The sequence below is a fragment of the Mustela nigripes genome, unplaced genomic scaffold, assembly GCF_022355385.1.
Source record: "Mustela nigripes isolate SB6536 unplaced genomic scaffold, MUSNIG.SB6536 HiC_scaffold_826, whole genome shotgun sequence".
NCBI classification, from domain to species: domain Eukaryota; kingdom Metazoa; phylum Chordata; class Mammalia; order Carnivora; family Mustelidae; genus Mustela; species Mustela nigripes.
In genome coordinates this window covers 1-11,424 of record NW_026740233.1, presented here as the reverse complement: position 1 = coordinate 11,424, position 11,424 = coordinate 1, and the positions used below count along the sequence as shown (strand labels likewise).

General features: G+C 42.2%; 1 non-coding gene across 1 annotated transcript; it reads left to right on the top strand.

Annotated features, from left to right (window-relative positions):
• The first annotated feature begins 4,221 nt into the window (after positions 1-4,221).
• Positions 4,222-4,328, top strand: LOC132008739 (U6 spliceosomal RNA). Its single transcript, XR_009401712.1, has one exon. It is a non-coding gene; the product is annotated as a U6 spliceosomal RNA (small nuclear RNA).
• Positions 4,329-11,424: the final 7,096 nt, after the last annotated feature.

Here is an 11,424-nt window from a genome sequence, read left to right as displayed (position 1 = left end):
ATTTGGTCCATTCCTAGAAATACAACATGGAACTAAATGAATATTTTCACCAGGATATGCAAACAGATGATTATAGCTATTTCATTCCTAACGGCAGATCAGTAGTGGTCTATTTGCACAATGTTACATTAAATAAGAGAGAATATTAACAAACTGGGAGGAGGGGCTAGGTTGTTATCATAAACAGATCTTCTATGGTGCTGATTATGTTCTATTTCTCAAAATCTTTAAGTTAAAAAAGTTTTCAAATTTATATCTAGATAGATAGATAGATGGATAGGTAGGTAGATGATAGATAGACAGATATCCCAGAAGCTGCAATGCTAGGCTAAGACCAGGCTTTAAAGGGCTTTTCTATACTCTACTAAATACTTGAAACCATTCATTATATCATAGCTCAGTGTTCAAATCTCCATTTGTTTCCTCAGTTTCCTAATATTTATCTTAAGGTGACCTGATCCAGACTTTTGATCACCTTTGTCTAAATATTTCTATTTTAACAAAGTCCTTTTGAACACTCAGAGACTAAAACTTAGAAAAATACTCTGATTGTTATCTCACTAGAGTGGAAAATATATAGTTACCCATTAACTAATGATATCCATGTCTATATTAGATCCATGACATTTTTAATTCTTGGGAGCTTTTGGTTAAATGAATTTTTTAAGCTTCCTTTAAATGAAGCTTTAAGCCATCACCACATGAATACAATTAAAGAACTAAATGAAAACAAGCCAAGTATTTACAGAGTAATAGAATGTTCAGTGGAAAGAGTACAATTCTGAAATCATAAAGCCTAAATTAGTGTGATGCATCTTTACTAGCCATGTAATCATAAACCAGTTATCTAAATGTGTTAGCCTCAGTTTTTTCACCCATGAAATGGTGATGATAATACTTATTATGCAGAGTTGTTGTGTGGATGTAATGAAGCATGGAGCATGAGAGTCTCATATTCCATGCTAAAATGATAGCTATTTTTATACTTATAATAATTCTAATAATAGTAATTAAATTGTTCAAAATGATAATATTCATTTATATTGAGGCATTGTATTGACTATTCATAGACACATTTACCAAAATAAATTTCATTTTACTTTACCCCCTCTGAGGATATATATTCCCTAATTCAATATGAATCTCATTATGAATAATAATTATCATAATAAATATGCTGATTTTTCTTCTATTTATTTTTAGGGAAGTATCCTTTACTGTTGAACATAAAGAAACTTAAGCAAGTCTGTCTTATTCAAAATTTGCATGCTGTTTTCTTATGAAACTAGATGATAGAGTTGTATGAAATAAATTCATGCAGTTAAGACATTTATGTTTGGAAAACTGGGTGGTCAGTTTAGTATTTCAAAAGAAGATTTTAAATTTAAACCTTAAAACTGAGCTCTTTCAGCCTTATTTATAGAGCATCCTTCATGCTTCATAAGTACTCCTTCATTGTAAACTAAGTAATAGTTTTTGTCCCAGTGTATATAATGGAAATGGATTTTATATTCTATTATTTCTGAGTTAGTTGCAGTTTCTACTTCCTTACTTCCTTTTTTGAAAAATAGATTAATTCTACAAAAAGTTTTTTCCAGCTTTATTGAAAAAAAACGACATATTATAATTTGTAAATTTAAGAAATGATTTCTTATAACATTGCAAACTTTTAACATTGTATAAATTTTGTACAATTTGATAAATTGGCATACATCTGTATTGCAATATAATCTACATAAAAATGTTAATACATCTACTATATCGTATAGTTGCCACTGTTTTTTATGCATGTATGGTAAGGAATTTTAAGATCTACTCTCTTAGCAACTTTTATGTATATAGTATAGTAGAGATAAACTTCAGAGGTCTTGTGGGTTTTGTTCCAGACCGCCTCAATAAAGTGATTATCTCAATAAACTAAGTCAAATTATTTTTTTTCTTGGTTTCCCAGTGCATATAAAAAATAAACACTATACTGTACTGTTCAAAAGCATTATGTTTTTAAAGAAAAACAATGTATATACCTTAACTAAACTAGTTCTGAGTTTTCAGTGGGTCATAATTACTGATCACAGATCACCATAACAAATAAATAATAATGAAAAAACTTGAAATATTGCAAGAATTACCAACATGTGACAGAGAGACACAAAATGAACAAATGTTGTTAGAAAAATGGTGGCAGCAGACCTCTTTTATACAAGATTGCTATAAACTTTCAACTTGTAAGAATGTGATATATGCAAAGTTTAATAAAGGGAAGCACAATAAAAAAGTATGTATATTTTATTAACTATGATCATCATGCTGTACATTAGATCCCCAGAACTTTTTCATATTATAGTTGCAAGTTTGCACCCTTTGACCACCTTACTCCACCCCAGGTTCACCCCTTGTCAACTCAACTCTAAGTTTCCATTAGTTTGCCTTTTCCTCAGATTCTGTATGTAAGGGATATCATAATACATAAATTAAAAAATATATAAAATCTTTGAAATATTTCACTTAGTATAACACCTTCAAGATTCATCCATGCTGTTGTAAATGGCAGTATTTCTTAATTTTTCATGGTTAAGTAGTATTCCATAGTATATATTTACTATACTTATTTTATTCATTCATCCATTAATGGATACTAAAGTTATTTCCATCACTTGCTTAGAGTTAAAAATTTTATAATAAACATAAGAGTGCAGATATATCTTTGAACAGTGACTTCGTTTCCTTTAGATATATACCTAGAAGTGGGATTACTGAATCATATGGTAATTTTACTTTTAATAATATGAATAATCTCCATACTGCTTTCCATACAAATTTATATCCCTATCACAGTGCATAAGTTCCCCATTTTCCCCAATATTTACCAAAATTTGTTAGTTTCAAGTTTTTGGTAGTATATATTCTAATAGGTAGTAATATCTTGCTGTGTTTTTCAGAGGTAAACAACAACAACAACAACATAATGACTTTGCCCTGAGTGTTTTACGTCGAGCACTTTTTAATGCTCCTGTTGGTCATTTATATAACTTTTTTGAAAAAAAAAAGTCTATTGAGATCCTTTTGCTATTTTTTTAATTAGATATATTTTTTCAATTTGTATCTGTTGGTTATTAACCTCTTTTCAGATATAAGATTTGTAAGTATTTTCTTACATTCTGTGGATTGTGTTTTCATTCTCTTTCTCTTTTTTTTGGCAATGCAGAAACTTTAGTTTGATGTAATACCATTTATTTATTTTTGCTTTTTTTGCTTGTGTTTTTGGTCTGGTATCCAAAAAACTATTGGCAAGACCAATGTCAAGGAGAATTTTTCCTATGTTTTCCTTTAGGAAATGCAGTTTCATGCATCACCTTTAAGTCTTTAATCTATTTCAAGTTAAGACTTATGAGTGATATAAGGTTCCAGTTTCATACTGTTTATGTGACTATTCAGTTTTAAATATCATTTATTGAACAGACTATCTTTACCCATTATATATGTTGGCCCCTGTCAAATATTAGGTGACTGTATGAAAGGATTTATTTCTGGACTCTCAATTCTGTTCTACTTGTTTATTGGTCTGTTTTTATGCCAGTATACTTTATTGTTTTGAGCATGAGGGCTTTGTAGTATAGTTTCAAATCAAGAAGTGTAATTTCTCTTCTTCATTCTTTCTCAGAACTGCTTTGATTATTTGTTGTCTTTTATGGTCTCATATAAATTTTAGGATTCTTTACTTACTTCTGTAAAAAAATAATACTGGATTTTTTTAAAGATTTTTAATTTATTTATTTGACAGAGAGAGATGACAAGCAGGCAGAGAGGCAGGCAGAGAGAGAAGAGGAAGCAGGCTTCCTGCTGAGCAGAGAGCCTGATGCGGGGCTCGATCCCAGGACCCTGGGATCATGACCTGAGCCAAAGGCAGCGGCTTAACCCACTGAGCCACCCAGGCGCCCCTAACATTGGATTTTTGATAGGAATTGGATTTACAGATGGTTTTCGGTAGTATGGACATTTTACCAATGTTAATTCTTACCATTCATAAATATGAGCTATCTTTCCAATTGTTTTTCCTTCAATTTCTTTATCAATGCCATAGTTTATGGAGTACAGATCTTTCATCTTCTTAGTTAAATCTTTTCCTAAGTATTTTATTATTTTTGATGCTATTGTGAATTAGATTGTTTTCTTTATTTTTTCAGATAGTTCATGATTAGAGTGTTAAAATGCTCCTGTCTTGTGCTTACTTTGGCAGCACATATACTAAAATTGGAATGATGCAGAGAAGATTAGCGTGATCACTGAACAAGGATGACATGAAAAACTGGGAAGCATTCCATATTAAAAAAAATGAATCTGTTGAAGGACATTTAGGTTCTTTCCATAGTTTAATGATTGTGGACATTGCTGCTATAAACATTTGGGTGCATGTGCCCCTTCAGAATGCCACGTTTGTATCTGTAGGGTATATACCCAGTACTACAAGAACTGGGTGATAGGGTAGTTCTATTTTCAGCTTTTTGAGGCACCTCCACGCTGTTTTCCAGAGTGGTTGCACCAGCTTACATTCCCACGTACAGTGTAGGAGGGTTGCCCTTTCTCCACACCCTCGCCAGCATCTGTCATTGACTGACTTGTTCATTTTAGCCATTCTGAAAGGTGTGAGGTGGTATCTCATTCTGGTTTTGATTTGTATTTCCCTGATGCCGAGTAATGTGGAGCATTTTTTCATGTGTCTGTTGGCCATTTGGATTTATTCTTTGCAGAAATTTCTGCTCATGTCCTCTGCCCATTTCTTCATTGGATTATTTGTTCTTAGGGTGTTGAGTTTGATAAGCTCTTTATAGATTTTGGATACTGGCCCTTTATCTGGTATGTCATTTGCAAATATCTTCACCCAGATAACTTCTGACAGTCATCTTTTGGCTTTGTTAACTGTTTCCTTTGCTGGGCAAAAGCTTTTTCATCTGATGAAATCCCAATAGTTCATTCTTGCCCTTGCTTCCCTTGCCTTTGGCGATGTTCCTAGGAAGAAGTTGCTGCTGCTGAGGTCAAAGAGGTTGCTACCTGTTCTCTCCTCAAGGATTTTGATGGATTCCTTTCTCACATTATGCTTCTTCATCCATTTCCAGTCTATTTTCATGTATGGTGTAAGGAAATGGTCCAATTTCATTTTTCTGCATGTGGCTGTTCAATTTTCCCAACACCATTTGTTGAAGAGGCTGTCTTTTTTCCATTGGACATTCCTTCCTGCTTTGTTGACGATTAGTTGACCATAGAGTTGAGGGTGTATTTCTTGGCTCTCTATTCTGTTTCATTGATCTATGTCTGTTTTGGGGACAGTTCCCTACTATCTTGATGATGACAACTTTGTAATAGAGCTTGAGGTCTGGAATTGTGATACCAACAACTTTGGCTTTCTTTTCCAATATTCCTCTGGCTATTCGAGGTATTTTCTGGTTCCATATATATTTTAGGATGATTTGTCCCATTTCTTTGAAAACAATGGATGGGATTTTGATAGGGATTGCATTAAATGTGTAGATTGCTTTAGGTAGCATAGACATTTTCACAATATTTGTTCTTCCAATACAGGAGCATGGAACATTTTTCCATTTCTTTGTGTCTTCTTCAATTTCTTTCATGAGTACTTTAGAGTTTTCTGAGTATAGATTCTTTGTCTGTTTGGTTAGTGTTATTCCTAGGTATCTTAGGGTTTGGGGTGCAATTGTAAATGGGATTCACTCCTTAATTTCTATTTCTTCAGTCTTGTTAGTTTAAAAAAATGCAACCAATTTCTGTGCATTGATTTTATATCCTGACACTTTACAGAATTCCTATACAAGTTATAGCAGATTTGGAGTGGAGTCCTTTAAGTTTTCCACATACAGTATCATATCATCTGAAAACAGGGATAGTTTGACTTCTCTTTTGCCAATTTGGCAAAATTTGGATGCCTTTAATTTCTTTCTGTTGTCTGATTGCTGAGGCTAGGACTTCTAGTACGATGTTGAATAGCAGTGGTGATAACAGACATCCCTGCCGTGTTCCTGACCTCAGCGGAAAAGTATTCAGTTTTTCTCCATTGAGAATGATATTTGCAGTGAGTTTTTCATAGATGGCTTTGATAATATTGATAATATGTGCCCTCTATCCCTACACTTTGAAGAGTTTTAATCAGGAAGGGATACTGTACTTTGTCAAATGCTTTTTCAGCATCTATGGAGAGTATCATATGGTTCTTGTTCTTTCTTTTATTGATGTGTTGTATCACATTGATTGATTTACAGATGTTGAACCAACCTTGTAGCCCTGGAATAAATCCCACTTGGTCGTGGTGAATAATCCTTTTAATGTACTGTTGAATCCTATTGGCTAGTATTTTGGTGAGAATTTTCGCATCTGTGTTCATCAAGGATATTGGTCTGTAGTTCTCTTTTTTGATGGGATCCTTGTCTGGTTTTGGGATCAAGGTGATGCTGGCCTCAGTAAAAAAGAGTTTGGAAGTTTTCCTTCCATTTCTATTTTTTTTGGAACAGTATCATGAGAATAGGAATTAATTCTTCTTTAAATGTTTGGTAGAATTCCCCTGGGAAGCCATCTGGCCCGGGGCTTTTGTTTGTTTGGAGATTTTTTTTTTTTAAGATTTTATTTATTTATTTGACAGAGAGAAACCACAAGTAGTCGGAGAGGCAGGCAGAGAGACAGAGGGAAGCAGGCTCCCCGCCGAGCAGAGAGCCCGATGTGGGACTCGATCCCAGGACCCGGAGATCATGACCTGAGCCGAAGGCAGTGGCTTAACCCACTGAGCCACCCAGGCGCCCCTGTTTGGAGATTTTTGATGACTGTTTCAATCTCCGTACTGGTTATGGGTCTGTTCAGGTTTTCTATTTCTTCCTGGTTCAGTTGTGGTAGTTTATATGTCTCTAGGAATTTATGCATTTCTTCCAGATTGTTGAATTTGTTGGCGTAGAGTTGCTCATATAATTGTTTGTATTTCTTTGGTGTTGGTTGTGATCTCTCCTCTTTCATTCATGATTTTATTTATTTGGGTTCTTTCTCTTTTCTTTTTGATAAGTCTGGAAAGGGGTTTATCAATCTTATTAATTCTTTCAAAGAACCAGCTCCTAGTTTCGTTGATTTGTTCTATTGTTTTTTTTTTTTTTTATAGTTGTTGGTTTTTTGTGGTTTTTGTTTATTTATTTGTTTCTATTTCATTGATTTCTGCTCCGATCTTTATTATTACTCTACTCCAGCTGGGTTTAGGCGTTCCTTTTTGTTCTTTCTGCAACTCCTTTAGGTGTAGGTTTATGTTGTGTATTTGAGATCTGAGAGAGAAGCATGGTTGCACACGTCTGTCGCTTAGCTCCCCAGGAGCAAGTCTGGGGAAGGCGCAGCACGCCGCCCCCAGAGAAGAGAAGGAGCCATTGGCCTTGTGTTGGGAAAAGGTCGGGAAGCAGGAGAGCCTGCCCTGGCAGGAACAGCAGGCCGGTGGCAAGACAAATGTCACCCGCTCCCTGTGCGGAGAGAGGAAGCCTGGCTGCTAAGGAGACATGAAGGGATGATGCGGGCTCCACTCTGAGGCTTGTCCTGTGCCTCTGGTCCGAAGAGGACAGCATCTCCTTGGACAAATGTCCGTAGTGCAGTCTTGGACTAGCTACCTGGCGCCATACCCAGAACTCGCAGAAACAGCTCCCTCGGGAAACGCGCAGTCAGATGCCATCTTCCTCCAAGATGTGACAGCGCTGTCAGTGGCAGAGGTTGTGACGGGAAAAGAGTGGGGACAATCCCCGAAAGCTCCCCATTCCAGTAGCGGGCAGTGTTCAGGGATCCTGTCGCCTCTCCTCTCCTGTGAGGAAGGCACTGACCTAGTCTGCGAGTCCGCCTGAGGGCCAAAACCAAAGGCCAAGTATGCATTGAGGCCATCCTAGGCCACACACGCTGCTGCAGGGTTGTGACTGTGTCTGCTTAGTTCGGCATGGCAAGGTGAACCCAGGGCGCCAACATGGAGCCCAAGAAAGCAAGGTCCAAGAGGCAACAGCTCTCCCGCAGCTCTTCTTCCCTGACACGACAGAGTGAACACCCAAAGCCTTGCTGAGGAAGCAGCAGCGAAGTGCGGTTCGCGCCAAGCTGAAACCCTCTGCGAAAGCATAGCAGTCACAGGGAAATCAGATCGGTTCTGTGGGCTGCTTTTGTTGCTTGCCTTAGCCTAGTATTTGCAGCACGATGGGAGAAACCCGCATAGAGCGAAAGCCTCTTTGCCGGGGAATCCCCTCTGGGAAAGCACAGCATTCATTGGTAAATCAGAGTCGGGTCTGTGGGATGCTGCCTGCTGCTTGCCGGAGCTAGTCTCCACAGCACGGTGTGATAATGAACCCGCATTGAGCGAAATCCTCTTTGCCTGGGCATCCCCTCAGCCTGAGAGAGCAGCGCGGTGGCGCCTGTGGAGAGAGACTCAAGGAAAGGCACACGTCTGTCACTGCAGAGCGACAGAAGCCTGGCTGCTAAGGAGACAGGAGGGGAAGATTAGGGTAGGGGAAAGGGCTCCACTCTGAGGAAGGAGTCTGGGCAAAAAGCATGCCTGTCCTGAGCCTTTGGGCTCAAGGAGACAGCAGCTCCTTGGCCACCTGTCCGTGGTGGAGACATGGGCATGCCACCAGGCGCCTACCCTGAACTCGAGAAACAACTCCCAGAAAGAACTGTCCATCAGATTCCCTCTTCCTCCAGGATGTGTAAGCTTGGAGGAGGCACGGGGTTTAAGGGGAAGGAGTGGGGACAGTCCCCCAGAGCTCCCTATTCAGTGCATGGGCGGTGTGCAGGGATCCTGTCACCTCTCCTCTCCTGTGGGGAAAGCACTGGCCTAGTCCGCGAGTCCAACTGAACGCCATAGTAAAGGCCAAGCGATGCCTACACCGGGAGATGGTAGTGTGCATAGAGTGCCATCCTAGGCTATGCACGCTACTTACTGCACGGTTGTGGCTGAGTCTGCTTAGTTCGGCCTGGCCGTGTGAACCCAGGACGCGAACATGGAGCCCGGGAAAGCAAGGACCAAGAGGCACCAGCTCTCGCCCCACTCTTCTTCCCTGACGCGCCTGACCTTGTGAGGAAGAAGCGGCGAAGTGCTGTTCGCTCCAAGCAAAGCCTCTGCGAAAGCACAGCATTCGCTGAAAAATGTTCTGTAGGCTGCTGCTGCTTGCCTGAGCCCAGTCTCGCGGTGGGAGAAACCCTCATACAGCGAAAGCCTCTTTGCCCCGGCATCTCCCTTGGCAAAGCACAGCGTTCAATGGGAAATCAGAGTTGGGTTTTGGGATGCTGCTGCTTCTTGCCTGAGGTAGTCTCCGCAGCACGGTGGAAGACAACCGCATGGAGCGAAATACTCTTTGCCCTAGCATCCCGTCTGCCTGAGGGAGAAGCATGGTCGCACACGTCTGTCACCGCGCTCTCCAGGAGCAAGTGTGTGGAAGGCGCAGGTCAACACCCCCGGGGAAGAGAAGGAGCCGTTGGCCTTGGGGTCCGGAAACGTTCGGGAAACAGGATAGCCTGCCGTGGCAACAACAGCAGGCCAGTGGCAAGACAAGTGTCACCCGCTCCCTGCGCGGAGAGATGGAATCCTGGCTGCTAAGGAGACCTGAGTGGACGACTAGGGCAGGGGCGCGTGCTCCACTCTGAGGAAGGTGTCTGGGCAGAAGGCAGGCCTGTCCTGTGCCTCTGGTCCCAAGGGGACAGCATATCCTTGGCCACCTGTCCCAAGGGTAGACGGACTTGCCCCTAGGTGCCATACCCCGAACTCGCAGAAACAACCCCATGGAGAAACGGGCAGATGCCGTCTTCCACCAAGATGTGGCAGCGTTGTGGATGGCAAGGGTTTGCCGGGGAAGGAGTGGAGACAGTCCCACACAGTTCCTAATCCCAGTGCACGGGCCGTTTGCAGGGATCCTGTCGCGTCCTCTCTCCTGTGGTGAAGGCACTGGCCTAGACCCCGATCAGCCTGAGCGCCGGAGCTAAAGGCAAAGCCTTACCTACGCCAGGAGATGGTAATAGGCATAGAGTGCCATGCTAGGCCACGCACGCTGGTGCAGGGTTGTGACTTTGTCTGCTTCGTTCGGCTTAGCAATGTGAACCCTGGGCGCGAACTTGGAGCCCGGGAAAGCAAGGCCCAAGAGACACTAGCTCTCACGAGGCTCTTCTTCCGTGCCGCGACAGAGCGAACGACCAAAGCCTTGCTGAGGAAGCAGCAGCGAAGTGCGGTTCGCGCCAAGCTGAAACCCTCTGCGAAAGCATAGCAGTCACTGGGAAATCAGATCGGTTCTGTGGGCTGCTTTTGTTGCTTGCCTTAGCCTAGTATTCGCAGCACGATGGGAGAAACCCGCATAGAGCAAAGCCTCTTTCCGGGGAATCCCCTCTGGGAAAACACAGCATTCTTTGGGAAATCAGAGTCGGGTCTGTGGGATGCTGCCTGCTGCTTGCCGGAGCTAGTCTCCACAGCACGGTGTAATAAACCCGCATGGAGCGAAATCCTCTTTGCCTTGGCATCCCCTCAACCTGACAGAGAAGCGTGGTGGCGCCTGTGGAAAGAGCCTTAAGAAAAGGCACACGTCTGTCACTGCAGAGCGACAGAAGCCTGGCTGCTAAGGAGACATGAGGGGAAGATTAGGGCAGGGGAAAGGGCTCCACTCTGAGGAAGGAGTCTGCACAGAAAGCATGCCTGTCCTGAGCCTTTGGGCTCAAGGAGACAGCAGCTCCTTGGCCACCTATCCGTGGTGGAGACATGGTCTTGCCACCAGGCGCCTGCCCTGAACTCGAGAAACATCTCCCAGAATGAATGGCCATCATATGCCATCTTCCTCCAGGATGTGGGGGCTTGGAGGAAGCACGGGGTTTAATGAAAGGAGAAGGGACAGTCCCACACAGCTTGCCATTCAGTGCATGGGCGGTGTGCAGGGATTCTGTCATCCAGCCTTTCCTGTTTGGAAAGCACTGGCGTAGTCTGCAGGTCCGCCTGAGCGCCAGAGTAAAAGGCCAAGCGATGCCTACACCGGGAGATGGTAGTGTGCAAAGAGTGCCATCCTAGGCTACGCACGCTACTGCACAGTTGTGGCTCAGTCTGCTTAGTTCAGCCTGGCAGTTTGAACCAAGGACACGAACATGGAGCCGGGAAAGCAAGGCCCAAGAGGCACCAGCTCTCCCGCGGTTCTTCTTCCCTGCCGCGACAGAGCGAATGACCAAAGCCTTGCTGAGAAAACAGCAGCGAAGTGCGGTTCGCGCCAAGCAGAAACCTCTGCGAAAGCATAGCAGTCGCTGGGAAATCTGAGTAGGTTCTGTGGGCTGCTTTAGTTGCTTGCCTTAGCCTAGTATTCGCAGCACGATGGGAGAAACCCTCATAGAGCGAAAGCCTCTTTGCCGGGGAATCCCCTCTGGGAAAGCACAGCATTCTTTGGGAAA